At 34.5% G+C, this 16,484-nt stretch overlaps 1 long non-coding RNA gene across 1 annotated transcript; it reads left to right on the top strand.

Annotated features, from left to right (window-relative positions):
- The first annotated feature begins 2,380 nt into the window (after nt 1–2,380).
- LOC148297465 (uncharacterized) lies at nt 2,381–3,306 on the top strand. Its single transcript, XR_015835522.1, has 2 exons — nt 2,381–2,484; nt 2,567–3,306. It is a non-coding gene; the product is annotated as an uncharacterized LOC148297465 (long non-coding RNA).
- The last annotated feature ends 13,178 nt before the right edge of the window (nt 3,307–16,484 follow it).

Below are 16,484 nucleotides of genomic sequence, written 5' to 3'. Positions count from 1 at the left end.
GTGATTCATTTGTGAGAGGACAACTTTGGTGAGATTTGAAGTTGCATTTGTGCTTGGTATGATTTTTGAAATTGTGTGGAAACTAAGATTGGGGAATTTGTTGCATTTGGCTATCACACTACTACACTTTGAGCATATTATGTTTTGAACTTTGCCGCTTTGTGAATAATGTCTAAAATTGAGCTTTTATTGTCAAAACGTTTAAGTCATGTGTATGAGTCATTTCTCTTCACAAAATGTTCGGAAAGATTGTTTTGAGTTTTTATTTTGATTTTGTTTTTTTTGTGTTTTGTGTTTTGTTTTTATTTTTATTGTTTTTGGTTTTGGTTTTGCTTAAGAACTAACAAATCTAATAAGTTTTCTAACCATTTTGTTTTGTAGAGTTAGAAAAACGTTTGTGGGTATCGTAACTGTTAAACCCTCAGGAGACACAACTCCTCCTACTAGGGATGCCTAGAGGTTTAAAGGCTTGTTGCATTCGCTCAATGCAATCGAGTTACCTACGAAAGTGGTCTAGTTAACTTCTTGTTTTGTTTTTAACTTTGTTTTGTGTTGTTTTGCTCGAGGACTAGCAAAATCTAGGTTTGAGGGTATTTGATCGGTTCATAATTGTATATCATTTTGTACCCTTCTAGCTTATGATTTGGTTATGTTTTTGAGTTAAACTTGTGCTTTTAATCCTTTTTGTGTTTATCTTTCAGTTCATTGAGCTTTAGGTAATAATGATGGCTTTGGATAGTAAATGATGCAATCCATGCATGTTAGGGCCTAATTTGGATGAATGGATGAAGAGCTTAAAGACAAACTCAATTTTGGCTACAGTCCCCTGCCAGCCCAGTTTCGTAGGTCATATTGCAAGCTTTGTTTCAGCAACCTACATAGCTCGGATGAGGCCACATTCTTCATGAAAGTTGTTCCAATGAGTGTATACTAGAACATATCCGAAATTCAGCCCCATTGGATAATTGTGGAGTCTGTTACCTAGCAAACACAAAGCCATGCTCAGGATGGATTTTATCAGCGCGCAAAATGAGTTAGCAATTTGTTTTGGCCTTAACTTCCTCCTCCGACCTTGGATTGGCCCAAATGATATATGGCTGGAAAGAAGACATTCTGAACTTCAAGTTTGAGTGCTTAAAGTCTTAATTTGCTTAAGGGAAGCCCAATTCGTAAGCCCTTGAAGTTGCTGGTCATGCTGACCTCAGGATGAGCTATTATTTCTGGTTGGAAGCTTGGTCATGGTGACATGAAGATGAGCTAGGGCTGCTGGTGGGATTTATTAGTGAAGTGCATCAACTATTTCAGATTTTATAATGCAAGTGTTGTATGCATTAGTGAAGTGCATCAACCATTTCAGATTTTATAAAACAAGTGTTGTATGCATTAGCCATACTTAATTCAGATTTTCAGCTTCCTTAGGCCTATATATAGTGAGGTTTCCCAAGCTTGTAAACACACCCCAAGGGGGGGAGCTCTCAAACACTTCTCTAGAGCTCCCTTCCCTTCTCTCCCTCAAATTCTCTTAGTTTTGCTTTCTAGTTCTCAATTCTAGCTTTCTTTAATGTTTTCTTAGTTGTAATTTATTTTTCTTGTAATGTACATTCTTTCTTAAGTATTCAAGTTTGATTAGTTTCCAAGTTTCAATTATGGTTTTTGTTCTTATTCATTATGCTTATAAGTTAATATGCTAGTTTGAATGATTGATCACCATTTAGGCTTGCATGTTAGCTATCTTGGTTTGAATTAAGAGTAGACACCATGCTTTAATTCGAATTGAACTATGAATAGGAAGAGTATGTATGGACATTCGACAACAGGGATTAGATACATGCTTGGTTGTTTAAATTGTTCTTCTATGCTTAATGGGTTCCTAATGCTTAATTTTAGGTTAGACAACAAATGATCAAATTAGGGAATTAGGAACACAAGGTTATGACCAAACACCATGGCTTAATCATACTTTAGCTAGAATCAATTCGTTAATCTAATTGAACTTGGGAACTTATTTGCTTGAGTTATTTCTTCCTTGTTTTATTTATTTCCTTTCTTTTTCATTTCTGTTTTGTGTAGGGAAAATGAATTGAATCATTCAATCACCAATCCTCGTGGGATCGACCTCGCACTTACATATGCTATACTACCGAACGGCTCGTGCACTTGCGAGTATCACAAGTTGAGGATGCAGCTTAATCCATTTTGGTGCAGCTGAAATCTACACAACATTGAACCAAGCACATCTATATGTCTTGGAGAATACGGAGGAAGTCCTACCTTATATCGAGTATGAGTTTTATTCTTTAAGTTTCCATTTTAAATTATTCCTTATGTTTATCTTATATTTTTGGGACTGTAATGCTTGAATTTTTCGTGTCATGTAGGGAACATATGATCCACATCAAGGCCGCTTATCCAAAATTTAGAAAGAGAACAAAGTGGCTGCAAGATAAGCACAATAGCACTTTCATTCAATGGCTACGCTTCAAGGTATATGTTATTCAATAACATATTGGACTTTTAATTTTCTTCTTTCTATGTTAGATTGAATTAAGATATGATTAATTTGCAGGTTCAAAGTGAACTTAATGAGGGAGACAATCATGCCATATCAGAAAATTTAAGGTGGCTAGCAGCTGGTCCAAACATGGCAGTGCCATTATATAGGAGCTATCTTATTAAAGGTGTTAAATTTAACATCAAGGCACAAGATGATGTGCGGACAGTTCAAAATAGTGGAGTTTATTTACTTGCACATACCATGCAAGTTGCTAGTGCCAAGGATAAAAACCTAATTCTCTCAAATATGGGGTTTTATAGTGTCATTCAAGAAATTTGGGACCTTGACTACCAAAAGTTTACAATCCCAGTCTTTAGGTGTGATTGGATAGATAGTACTTCTGGCCTTATAGTCGACGAACTTGGATTTACCCTTGTAGATTTGAGTAAAATTGGACATAGGAATGACCAATTTATTTTGGCTTCTCAAGTCAAACAAGTATTTTTTGTTGACAACCCGATGCATCGTGGTTGGTCGGTAGTGTTATCAATGCCTAATAGAGAATATAATGATGTTATTGGTGATGATGTCTTAGGTGATGTGAGAATTGAGTGTGTGCCATTTACTAGAGGGATGCCCAATGTTGACACATTTGATGAACTGGTGGGTGAGTTTGGGAGTCAAAATATTTGAGATGGGTGTGAAGATATATGGATTGAATGATGCTCTTGTAATTTATGAAATTACTTATGCCCTAAACAGCACTACTGTATGACATTAATTTTGTAATAAATTGTAATGTGTTTTCTTCACTTTCATTATGCAGGTTTTGGCCACAAAACAATCAGTACATAAAATACTGGTTCAGTATTATAAAACGACGGTCCTCATAAAACTGTGAAAAACAGACGTCTGTTTTCATAAAATTGTCAATAAAAAATGATATTTTGGAGCATTCAACGACGGCATTGTATTTACCGACGTCTAACAGCAAAGTAAAATTGAAGAAAGACGACGGTATTGTGAAACAGTTATTAACGATATCACGTCGGAGAAGCATAAAGAGCCGACATATAATTACAAATAACACGACTCCAGTACCATAATACCGACGTCTAAAAGGCGAGATATTGAACCTGAACGTTACAAAAGACGACGTCTTAGATCATGAACTCGTCCGTAACAACTCAAAAATCGTCGTCTTAAAATTTTACCACGTCGCTTGTTATGTCATAAACGAAGTGAAAAATTAACAATTCACGACATTATTTGAAATCCAGAGGTAAATTTGTCGACGTAAAATGATATTTGGACATCGTTCTTTTACAAAAACAACGTTATATGGGAATATCCATGTCTCTTTTTTATTCTTATGTCGTTAAATATATTTTCCACGACGATTGGTTGACAAACTTCGCCGTCTCAGATAGATTAGACGACTATTATTTTGGTAAAGACGACGTATAAATTTAGAAACACGGCTGTCTTTTACATGATGAAGACGTTGTATATAAAATACTATGTCGTTTATAGAAATAAATATGTCATAAGTCATGAGCCTAACATATTTTCCACGTCGTTTATTTTCAGATCATGTCGTTAATATAAATTTATACGGTGATCGACTGGAAATTTGTGCCGTTTAAAATATATTAAACGACGGTTTTGTGTTTAAAGATGACGTATAAATTCTGAAACACGGTTGTCTTTTAGTTGTGGACGACGTTGTTTATTCAATATAACGTCGTTTATAGAAATACATGTGTCGTAAGTAATTACCCTAACCGCTATTTCCACGTCAATATTAATGGAAAAAACGAAGTGGAAAAATCATTTCACGACAGTGATATAAATAGATGGGACGTAGTATGTTTTAATAACGTCGTATTTTATTTATTTAAAGACGTATTGTATTTATGTACACAACATTTTTTGTATAAATTAGGTCGTCTATTCTTATCCTTGACAATTTTTTGGCTCATTTTTCAGTATACAGACGTCGGTTGTTTTTTGTTAATGACGTTGTTTGTTATAACAATGACAGTGATTTACCGTCGTGGTTTTACTTTGGAAAAGGTGTCGGTCGATTTCACGACGGTTTGAAAACCCGATACACGACGGTGAATTCCCGTCGTCTTTTGCCTTTGTTGTAGTAGTGACACCAAATAAAAGATAAGGTAAAGGCAACGTCGGCAGTTTTAAAGACAAGGCACAAGAAGTCCAAGACTTGTTGACTCCAACGTTACTAATTGTGTGTCAAAGAAAGTAAGCATGGACAGCTAGAAGGTCGTCATATGAGACCCAAGAAGAAAGATTGTAAGCCATGAGACACTACTTGCCGCACAAAGCTATGCAAGAGGAAAGTATCGAAAAGTATCAGCAAAGGTTCACGGGAACTAAATAAGCTTGCGGTCAAAGAGGCTCAACAAAATGCTTTTGGCATTCCGGTCTACATGCCTCGATGTTCCCATGAATCAAAGTAGCAAGAGTTTTCTCAAAAAAAATGACAACAAAGCCCCGATAAAGAAAAAGAGATGGGGGCAAATCGCCTAAACCCACAAGGAGTTCATCGGGCCTTGCTCTTCCAAATTCCGCTGTTGGGTCATGCTCTGAGCATCAAGCTCATTCCCAAAAGATACCAAGGAAGCATAATTATGGCTTAACGAGTTTGTTCATCACAACAGCCATTAATCTCAAATCCTCAAAACCATGCTTGAGAAAAACTCATCAAACATATTAATGTCACAAGTCATATGATCAAAAGCACCAATGTTAATTATCCAACTATTAGAGCCCATACCTAGCATAGTCTCAGAAGCACACAAATTTGCAGACGGGGCGTGGGGATGGGCCTCATCTTGGGTCATACAAGCGGCCTTAGGACCATACATATGAGCTTTGTAGTCAACAAACCAATCAAGATAACCATGCTCCTTAAAACACTTCTCAGAGTAATGATCACCATTGCAATAACGACACTTACGAGGACCTTCAAAAGTACAAGAACCATTGGAAGATGCGGGCTTGTGAGACGACGGGCGACCGATCACGTCCTGGAGGAATAGACGAGTCGATTATGGGTAGGATCCACTTTTAGAGCCATTGCACCTCCCCCGAGCATAGAGGATTGGCGAGTGTCTTCCTCCATGACCATGGCATAAGCTTCTAAAGGAGGCGGGACAGGATTGAGGCCAAGGATTCGGCTACGGACACCATCATACGGGGGATCAAGTCCTCCAAGAAAATCATAAACTCGATCGGCTTCAATTTCTTTCAGACGATGAGCCACATCAGCAGAACAACTAAACTCATTTGGAGGCAGACAATCAATCTCCTGCCAGATAGCTTGGAGTTTTTCAGAAAACACTTTCACAGATTCACCATTCTGACATGTAAGTATGGACTACCGTCAGAGTTGAAACAACCGAGAACTATTCTGAGTCACAGTATAGGTCTTCCGAGCGGCCTCCCATATATCAAAAGCAGTAGCACCATGTTCAAACAAGACACGAACTGATTTAGTCATGGAATTGAGAAGCCATGACTGCACCAAGCAATTATCTTCTTCCCATTCAGCATAGGCAGCAGAGGTTGGAGACGGAGCAGGCTTTTTCCCATTGATCCAATTTGCCATATGACGACTAGTAATCGTAATACGCGCACCACGAAACGAAGAGGCATAATTGGAGACATCCAATTTGTTAGAAGTAATTGGGGTAGAGTAATCACGCGAGGGACGTTCCTCCTTCGTTTCAGACACACTAGAACATGCCACAACTTTGGGATCATCACCCATGATAGCAATGGAAAACACAACACGAAGCAGATACAACAAACACGACACAAGCACGAGCACAAAAGGAAAACCCTAAAAGGAAATTAGGGCACACAGCAGAACACAAGTGGGCACAACACACACAGGTCACCAGAAAGTCAGTTCTGATGCCAAGTCAAACAATATGGGTAGAATATTTTCATATTATATTTCATTCTCCGAAAGGAGGTATTTATAATACAAGGTTACAAACTCTAGTAGGGTTAAACTAGGAAATAAGATAATGTCCTAATTACATAAGATCTATACAAAAGGGAGATAAATATAATCCTAATATACTAAGAAGTAAATCTCCTAATGACACTGGGATCTCGCTAACATAATTAATGTATTCTTCTTCTTCAAGAGGAAACAGTTGAATGTACATCAACACTTCTGAAGTTCTGATGTCCTCCTTGTCCAACATTGAATATTGGGTTGGGAACTGGTGGAGCGTTTTGGAAATTAGGGCTTCAAACCGTATTGAGTATTTTCCTTTTTCATTTTGCTGAGTTATTAGAAGTTTCCTTAACATGAATATATATATCTATATTTTAATGCTTTTAATGCAATTCTGTTTGATACAGTTACGTGTAATTTAAAAAATTCCTAATTAACATGCATGAGCATATGTGAAGGATGATGGATTGGATTGAATTGGAATTGGATGATCAGTTTTCATAATGAAAAAAATAATAATGAAATCTGCAACATTTATCGTCAAGTTTAATATAATCAAACACTTTTTTTGGTCTAAACCACGAGGTGGTCCTGGATAGGTCCCAACTATGGGTGGCACCTTTAAGCCTTAACCACAACCCAGACTAATCCTATAATCAAACACTTTAATAGATGTAAATGTAAATAATAATTAAATGCTAGAGAAAATTATTTTAATTTATAATATATTAAACATAAATCCATCAAATTAGTTAAAATAATCATAATTTTCTTAATGACAATTACCTAATTAGCAAAATAAGCATGAAACTAACTAGATTGGATTTGATCCTCACAAGAAAATCCATCATCCAATCCAATCATGTCGGTTTCGGAACATCCAATTCAATATGCCAAATCATCGAAACCGATTAAAATTGGATTGTATTGGATTGGATTGGATTGGTCGGTTTGAGTGGATTGGATTGGATCTTGTGCTACAAATCAAAGCCCTTTTCATTGGGTTAGACCCCGTTGGTTGTTCCACTAATAGTTTATTTCTCAATTAATTTGCTATACCAGAAGAACTTTTAGGTATGTACATAATTACTATATGAATTTAAACCTATTAATATTGTACAGGACCTGCTAACATGATATGAAGTCGCATGGAAAAAAAAGGTTTCCGCGTAACTTTAGAGATATGTGCACATGTACTATTTGAACTTTCAAATTTTGATTCTTCACTACCTGGATTTTTAGGCATGTGTATTTTAGTCCATTTGTATATTATGGCTCACAAAATGATTTCCCTCCCTACCCATACTACCTAATCAGCCATTCTAATGCAAAAATGGGAGCCTAACAATAACCCAATTCCCTTGCAAATCAATTTCTCTCCATACTAAACCCTAAATCATTATGTAATGCAATCATCATCGAGGTCAAATAAATTAGGAGTCTACTTAAGTTATGGAATCCTATTGGCATAATAATACTCACAGTTTGATATGAACTCAAGTTCTAGGTGTTATAAGGATTGTAATGGGAAGCAAGCAGGCTTGCGCCTATGTAAATACCAAAGACAAAAACAATAGAGGTTCAAATTAATCTATGAATAATTAGTCTCCTTTTTTCTATTGTTTTCTATGTTGTTTGGCTTTTCCTCTCTTTTTTGGTTTTTCTTACTCACCATTAAATAAAGGGTAGTGGCTATAGGGGGAATAAAAAAAGCTAGAACATCAGGGGTTCGATTCCTGCTCTCGTATGGAGTCACCACTTTGGCCAGCACTTTACCCCTTATGGGCCGACTCGGTGTGAGCGGGGATTAGTCTCAGTTGTGGTTAAGGCTTAAAGGTGCCACCCACAGTTGGGGCTCCTCCAGGACCACCTCGTGGTTCAGACCCAAAAAAAAAAAAAAAAAGCTAGAACAAGATGATATAATACTTATGGCATGTAGTACGTACCACAAGTAAAAAAAACCCCTTGCGCGACCAAATTTTGCATGACGAACCACAATTCGTCGCACAAAGTGACTTTGCGCGATGAAAATTAAACTTCGTCGCTCAAAGTCTTACGCGACTAAATTTTGCGCAACGAAAAACAAATTGTCGCACAAAGTGACTTTGCGCGACAAACCTTTGTGCGACGACAAAGCATCGTCGCTCAAAGTAACTTTGCGTGACGAAACACTAAAATTCGTGCACAAAGTCTTGCGCGACGAAGTGTGGTTCGTCTCGTAAAGTCTTTACAAAAATAAAAAATTATTTTTAAAAATCTTTGCACGACTTTGCGCGACGAAACAATAAAATTCGGTGCACAAAGTCTTGCGCGACGAAGTGTGTTTCGTCTTGTAAAGTCTTTACACAAATAAAAAAAATTAAAAAATTATTTTTAAAAATCTTTGCATGACTTTGCGCAACGAAACACAAATATTCGGTGCACAAAGTCTTGCGCGACGAAGTGTGTTTCGTCTCGCAAAGTCTTTACAAAAATAAATAAAATAATTTTTTTAATAAAAATCTTTGCATGACTTTGTGCGACGAAAGACTAAACTTCGTCTCGCAAAGTCTTTACAAAAATAAATAAAATAAAAAAATTATTTTGTTAGAAAAATATAATATTGTAGTTCGGATTGGGTTTTTGTTAGAAAATATATATTTTAAATTGAAGATCAGATTGGTTCATTGTATTCATATAGGGTCAAGGAGTGTAGCTGTAAAAAATCATCAAAATCGAAATTGAAATAACCATTAAATTATGATTTTTCGTTTATAACCGTAAATTTTTTTTGTCATACTACTTGATCTCTGAATGTTTATTTTTTCCGATTTTTGGCGTATATGATCTCGAAGTATAAACAAACAAGTTTGACGGTTGGATCGTTGAAACTAGTTTCGTAGAATGCGTATGCCATCAAAACAATATATTCACTAACAATTAAGAGTTTATTTATACTTTCATTAAATACAACATAAGATTTTGTGGTATCCACTAGTGTAAATATTTTAAATTGAAGATCAAATTGAGTCATTGTATTCATATAGGGTCAAGGAGTGTAGCTGTAAAAAAATCATCAAAATTGGAGTTAAAATAACCGTTAAATCGTGATTTTTGTTTATAACCATCAAAACGTTTTGTCTCATTACGTGATCTCTGAATGTTTATTTTTTCTGATTTTTGGGGTATACGATCTCGAAGTATAAACAAACACGTTTGACGGTTGGATCGTTGAAATTAGTTTCATAGAATACATATGCCATCAAAACAATATATTCACTAACAATTAAGAGTTTATTTATACTTTTGTTAAATATAACATAAGATTTTGTGGTATCCACTAGTGTAAATATTTTAAATTGACGATCGAATTGGTTCATTGTATTCATATAGGGTCAAGGAGTGTAGCTGTAAAAAATCATCAAAATCAGAGTTGAAATAACCGTTTAATCGTGATTTTTGGTTTATAACCGTCGAAAAGTTTTGTCCTATTAGTTAATCTCTGAATGTTTATTTTTTTCGATTTTTGGCGTATACGATCTTGAAGTGTAAACAAACAAGTTTGATGGTTGGATCGTTGAAACTAGTTTCGTAGAATGCATATGCCATCAAAATAATATATTCACTAACAATTAAGAGTTTATTTATACTTTCATTAAATACAACATAAGATTTTGTGGTATCCACTAGTGTAAATATTTTAAATTGAAGATCAAATTGAGTCATTGTATTCATATAGGGTCGAGGAGTGTAGCTATTAAAAATCATCAAAATTAGAGTTAAAATAAACGTTAAATCGTGATTTTTGTTTATAACCATCGAAAAGTTTTGTCCCATTACGTGATCTCTGAATGTTTATTTTTTCCGATTTTTGGGGTATACGATCTAGAAGTATAAACAAACAAGTTTGACGGTTGGATCGTTGAAACTAGTTTCATAGAATACATATGCCATCAAAACAATATATTCACTAACAATTAAGAGTTTATTTATACTTTTATTAAATATAACATAAGATTTTGTGGTATCCACTAGTGTAAATATTTTAAATTGACGATCGAATGCAGTCATTGTATTCATATAGGGTCAAGGAGTGTAGCTGTAAAAAATCATCAAAATTAGAGTTGAAATAACCATTAAATCTTGATTTTTTGTTTATAATCGTCGAAATGTTTTGTCCCATTACGTGATCTCTTAATGTTTATTTTTTCCGAATTTTGGCGTATATGATCTCGAAGTATAAAAAAACAAGTTTGACGGTTGGATCGTTGAGTAGCTTTAAATTTGTTTATTTTGTATGTATAACACTTTAGAAATTGAATAGTATATATATTTATTAGTAGCTTTAAATTTTCTTTTGACTTTGCGCGACCAATATATAGTCGTTCGTCATGCAAAGTATACCTTAAAAATTTGGGTGGGTACCAAAAATGGAATTTTAAAAAAAAAAAAAATTTACGACTTTGCGAGACCAATATATTGGAGTTCGTCGCGCAAAGTATACCCTAAAAATTTGGGCGGGTACAAAAATTGGAATTTAAAAATTAAAAAAAAATTTACGACTTTGCGAGACCAATATATTGGAGTTCATCGCGCAAAGTATACCCTAAAAATTTGGGCGGGTACCAAAAATGGAATTTAAAAATAATAAAAAAATTCAGGACTTTGCGAGACGAATATAATGGAGTTCGTTGCGCAAATTATACCCTAAAAATTTGGGCAGGTACCAAAAATGGAATTTAAAAAAAAAAATTATGACTTTGCGAGATTAATATATTGGAGTTCGTCATGCAAAGTATACCCTAAAAATTCGGGCAGGTACCAAAAATGGAATTTAAAAAAAAAAGAAATTTACGACTTTGCGAGACCAATATATTGGCGTTCGTCGCGCAAAGTATACCCTAAAAATTTGGGCGGGTACCAAAAACGGAATTTAAAAAAAAAATTATTACGACTTTGCGAGACCAATATATTGGCGTTCGTCGCGCAAAGTATACCCTAAAAATTTGGGCGGGTACCAAAAATGGAATTTAAAAAAAAATATATTTTACGACTTTGCGAGACCAATATATTGGAGTTCATCGCGCAAAGTATACTCTAAAAATTTGGGCGGGAACCAAAAATTGGAATTTTAAAAGAAAAAAATTACGACTTTGCGCGACCAATATTGGAGTTCGTCGCGCAAAGTATACTCTAAAAATTTGGGCGGGTACCAAAAATGGGACGCGGGAATATTTTGGTCGCGCAAAACTTTGAGCGACCAAAAATTCGTCGCGCAAAACCTTAAAAATTTGGCCGGGCACCAAAAATATGAATTAAATTTTTTTTTTTTAAGACTTTGTGCGACCAATATATTATTTCGTCGCACAAAGTGATACGGTCTTTAAAACCAAAATAACTCCTCCACCATTTTCTCAATGTCTTCTACTCTACCTCTCCTCTCTCTTTCCCTCTCCCAAAATCCTACCCTTTCTCTCACAGTCACTCCTCTCACTTAGGGCATGTTTACGTATCAGTAATGGAAAAAGTAAGGAATCAGAAAATTTGGGAATCGGGGAACTACTGAATCGGTATGGGAAGAATCATTCTCATTAAGCTGTTTACTAAACATATGGAATTAGCAAAGGAATGGGGTTGATTCTCATTGTTATTGTTTACTAATTTTCATGAATCAGAATCCAAATTAATTTGATTACTAAAATGCCCTGCACATTTTCACCACAGCACATATATAATTCTCAAATTGGCTAAGGAGACCAAACTAATCCAGTGGCAAACTAGTACGGCGGTGTAAACATAATGAATCAATATGTTGAACAAGATGAACAGCAAGAGGCCAGTTGAATGATAATGTTAATAACACCTTTATCAAGAGCCAATTTCAAACGAAAAAATAAACTCCAATAAATATATATCTTTCACCTACGTAACTAGTCAACAATCAAATAATAATGACCTGCGTAATCTTCATGCTACCAAAAAAAGAGATATATAATCTCCACAAAAGTCCTTATCTATGACCGTACTATGTTGTGTGATGAATGTGAAAATAGAAGATAGAAGAAGAAGATAGATAGATAGAATGATTTACATAGCACAAGGCGTTGTTGCTGCTTATGGGAGGTTTTGTCTGCAACGATAACGTGAAAAAGAAGTTGGAGTGTCTTGGAACTTCTTGGCGTGAGTTTTTTTATTTTATTTTAGGGTTTGGGGATTTTTGGGATTATGGTAAAGTAGTAAAGGTATTTTTGGAAGTTATTAAGAGAAAACAGGAATGGGAATCGTATCGACTACTCCCCCCTAGGTGATTTGATACCCAGTTTTTAGGGGATGTGATTATGGATTTTGAGGTGGGGCCCACTTATTATTTCATTCCTGATTGTAAGTAAACGCAGGGGAAGTTAGGAATGGAAATCATTCCCTTTCCTCACATACCCATTACTGATACGTAAACATGCCTTTAATCTCTCATCTCTCTCTTCACTATCTCTCACTCTCACTCACTCTCTTATCTCTTTTTTCATCATCTCTCACTCTCACTCACTCTTTCATCTCTCTCTCACTATCTTCTCACTACTACAAAAAACACTTTGCGCGACGAATGATTTTTGGTCGCGCAAAGGAAAATTTCGTCGCGCAAACTTTGCGTGACGAAATTTTGGTCGCGCAAGTTCTGTCGCGCAAAACTCGTAAAGAAAGGGTTTGCGCGACGGCGAAAATTCTTCGTCGCACAAAGCCACTTTGCGCGACGAAGGATAACAACTTGCGCGACGAATCATGACGACTTTGCGCGACGAAAATAACAACTTTGCGCGACGAATATTAATTCCTTTACGCGACAAATATTATCTACTTTGCGCGACGACAGCTAATGTCGCGCAAATGTACTTTGCGCGACGAATGTTAACGTCGCTCAAAGGTTTGCTCGACGAAATATTCATTTATTTTTATTTATTGAAAATTTTAAACTAAAATAAACTAATTTAATAGTTTGCGTGACGAAATATTTGGTCGCGCAAGGTTTTTGACATTTTTTATTATTATTACTCTTATATCAATTTTATTATATTAATTTTTTAAATTTAATTTAATTGTATGATTTTACTTTTCTTAATTACTTTAATTTAAATTGACATATTCAAAATAAAATTACATAAGAAAAATAGTGGTCAAATTATCCAATATACATAATATTCAAAATGTACACTTAAATTAACAAAGTACAATAATAAAATCTACAAGCATCTTATATCAAATCCTCAACTTTAGCCTCAACAATTCCCTACAAAAAAAAAAAAAAAAAAATATTGTCAAATAACAAAACAATAACATAAAATAATGACAAATAATTGGCATAAACTCAAAACTAACTCCAAAAACACATATTAATGAAAAAAAAATTAAAATTTACAAAGAAGTGAGTGTGAGAGAATTAGAGAAGATAGTGAGAGAGTGAGTGAGAGTGAGAGATGGTGAAAAGAGATATGAGAGAGTGAGTGAGAGAGAGAGAGAGAGAGATAGTGAAGAGAGAGATGAGAGATTAAGTGAGAGGAGTGAGTGTGAGAGAAGTGGTAGGATTTGGGGAGTGGGAAAGAGAGAGAAATGGTAGGGTTTAGAAGACATTGAGAAAATGGTGGAGGAATTATTTTGCTTTTAAAGAACGTATCACTTTGAGCGACGAAACAATATATTGGTCGCGCAAAGTGTTTAAAATTTTCGGTGCCCGCCAAATTTTTTCAGTTTTGGGCGACGAATTTCTGGTGGCCCAAACTTTTGAGCGACCAAAATATTCCCGCATCCCATTTTTGGTGCCCGCCAAATTTTTAGAGAATACTTTGCGCGACAAATCATTATATATTGGTCGCACAAAGTCGAAATTATTTTTTTTTTAAATCCCATTTTTGGTGGCCGCCAAATTTTTAGAGTATACTTTGCGCGACGAATATTTAAATATTGGTCGCGCAAAGTCGAAATTTTATTTTATTTTTTAAAATCCCATTTTTGGTGGCCGCCAAATTTTTAGAGTATACTTTGCGCGACGAATACTTATATATTGGTCGCGCAAAGTTGAAATTTAAAATAAATAAAAAAATCCCATTTTTGGTGCCTGCCAAAATTTTTAGAGTATACTTTGCGCGACGAATATTTATATATTGGTCGCGCAAAGTCGAAATTTTTTTTTAAAAAAAATCCCATTTTTTGTGCCCGCCAAAATGTTAGTATACTTTGCGCGACGAATATTTATATATTGGTCGAGCAAAGTCGAAATTTTTTTTTTTTAAAATTCCCATTTTTGGCACACGCCCAAATTTTGAGAGTATACTTTGCGCGACGAAATACGAATTGGTCGCGCAAAGTCTTAAAAAATATTTAAAGCTACTAATAAATACATATACTATTCAATTTCTTAAGTGTTATACGTACAAAATAAATAAATTTAAAACTACGCAACGATCCAACCGTCAAAATTGTTTGTTTATACTTCGAGATCATATACACCAAAATTCAGAAAAAATAAACATTAAGAGATCAATTATTGGGACAAAACATTTCGACGGTTATAAACGAAAAATCATGATTTAACGGTTATTTCAACCCTGATTTTGATGATTTTTTTACAGCTACACTCCTTGACCCTATATGAATACAATGACTGCATTCGATCGTCAATTTAAAATATTTACACTAGTAGATACCACAAAATCTTATGTTATATTTAATAAAAGTATAAATAAACTCTTATTTGTTAGTGAATATATTGTTTTCATGGCATACGCATTCTACAAAACTAGTTTCAACGATCCAACTGTCAAATTTGTTTGTTTACACTTTGAGATCATATACGCCAAAAATCGGAAAAAATAAACATTCAGACATTAACTAATAGGACAAAACTTTTCGACGGTTATAAACGAAAAATCATGATTTAACAGTTATTTCAACCCTGATTTTGATGATTTTTTTACAGCTACACTCCTTGACCCCTATATGAATACAATGATTGCATTCGATCGTCAAATTTAAAATATTTACACTATTAGATACCACAAAATCTTATGTTATATTTAATAAAAGTATAAATAAACTCTTATTTGTTAGTGAATATATTGTTTTCATGGCATACACATTCTACAAAACTAGTTTCAACGATCCAACCGTCAAATTTGTTTGTTTACACTTCGAGATCATATACGCCAAAAATCGGAAAAAAAAACATTTAGAGATTAAGTAATAGGACAAAACTTTTCGATGGTTATAAACAAAAATCACGATTAAACGGTTATTTTAACTCCGATTTTGATGATTTTTTACAGCTACACTCCTTGACCCTATATGAATACAATGACTCAATTTGATCTTCAATTGAAAATATTTACACTAGTGGATACCACAAAATCTTATATTGTATTTAATGAAAGTTTATAAACTCTTAATTGTTAGTGAATATATTGTTTTGATGGCATACGCATTCTACGAAACTAGTTTTAACGATCCAACCGTCAAACTTGTTTGTTTATACTTCGAGATCATATACGCCAAAAATCGGAAAAAATAAACATTCAGAGATCAAGTAATAGGACAAAACTTTTCGACGGTTATAAACGAAAAATCACGATTTAACGGTTATTTCAATTTCGATTTTGATGAGTTTTTACAGCTACATTCCTTGACCCTATATGAATACAATGAACCAATTCGATCGTCAATTTAAAATATATATTTTCTAACAAAAACCCAATCCGAACTACAATAATATATTTTTCTAGCAAAATAATTTGTTTATTTTTGTATAGACTTTGCGAGACGAAGATTATTATTTCGTCGCGCAAAGTTATCCAAATTTTTTTTAATGTTTTTTAAAATTTTAGTGAAGACTTTGCGAGACGAAGATTATTATTTCGTCGCGCAAAGGCATCCAAAAATTTTTAAAAATAATTTTTTATTTATTTATTTTTGTAAATACTTTGCGAGACTAATCACTATTCGTCGCGCACCGAACTCTAGTATTCGTCGCGC

This window comes from Prunus avium, chromosome 1 (genome assembly GCF_965620075.1).
Source record: "Prunus avium chromosome 1, drPruAviu1.hap1.1, whole genome shotgun sequence".
NCBI lineage: Eukaryota > Viridiplantae > Streptophyta > Magnoliopsida > Rosales > Rosaceae > Prunus > Prunus avium.
This window is presented reverse-complemented; position numbering and strand designations above follow the sequence as displayed.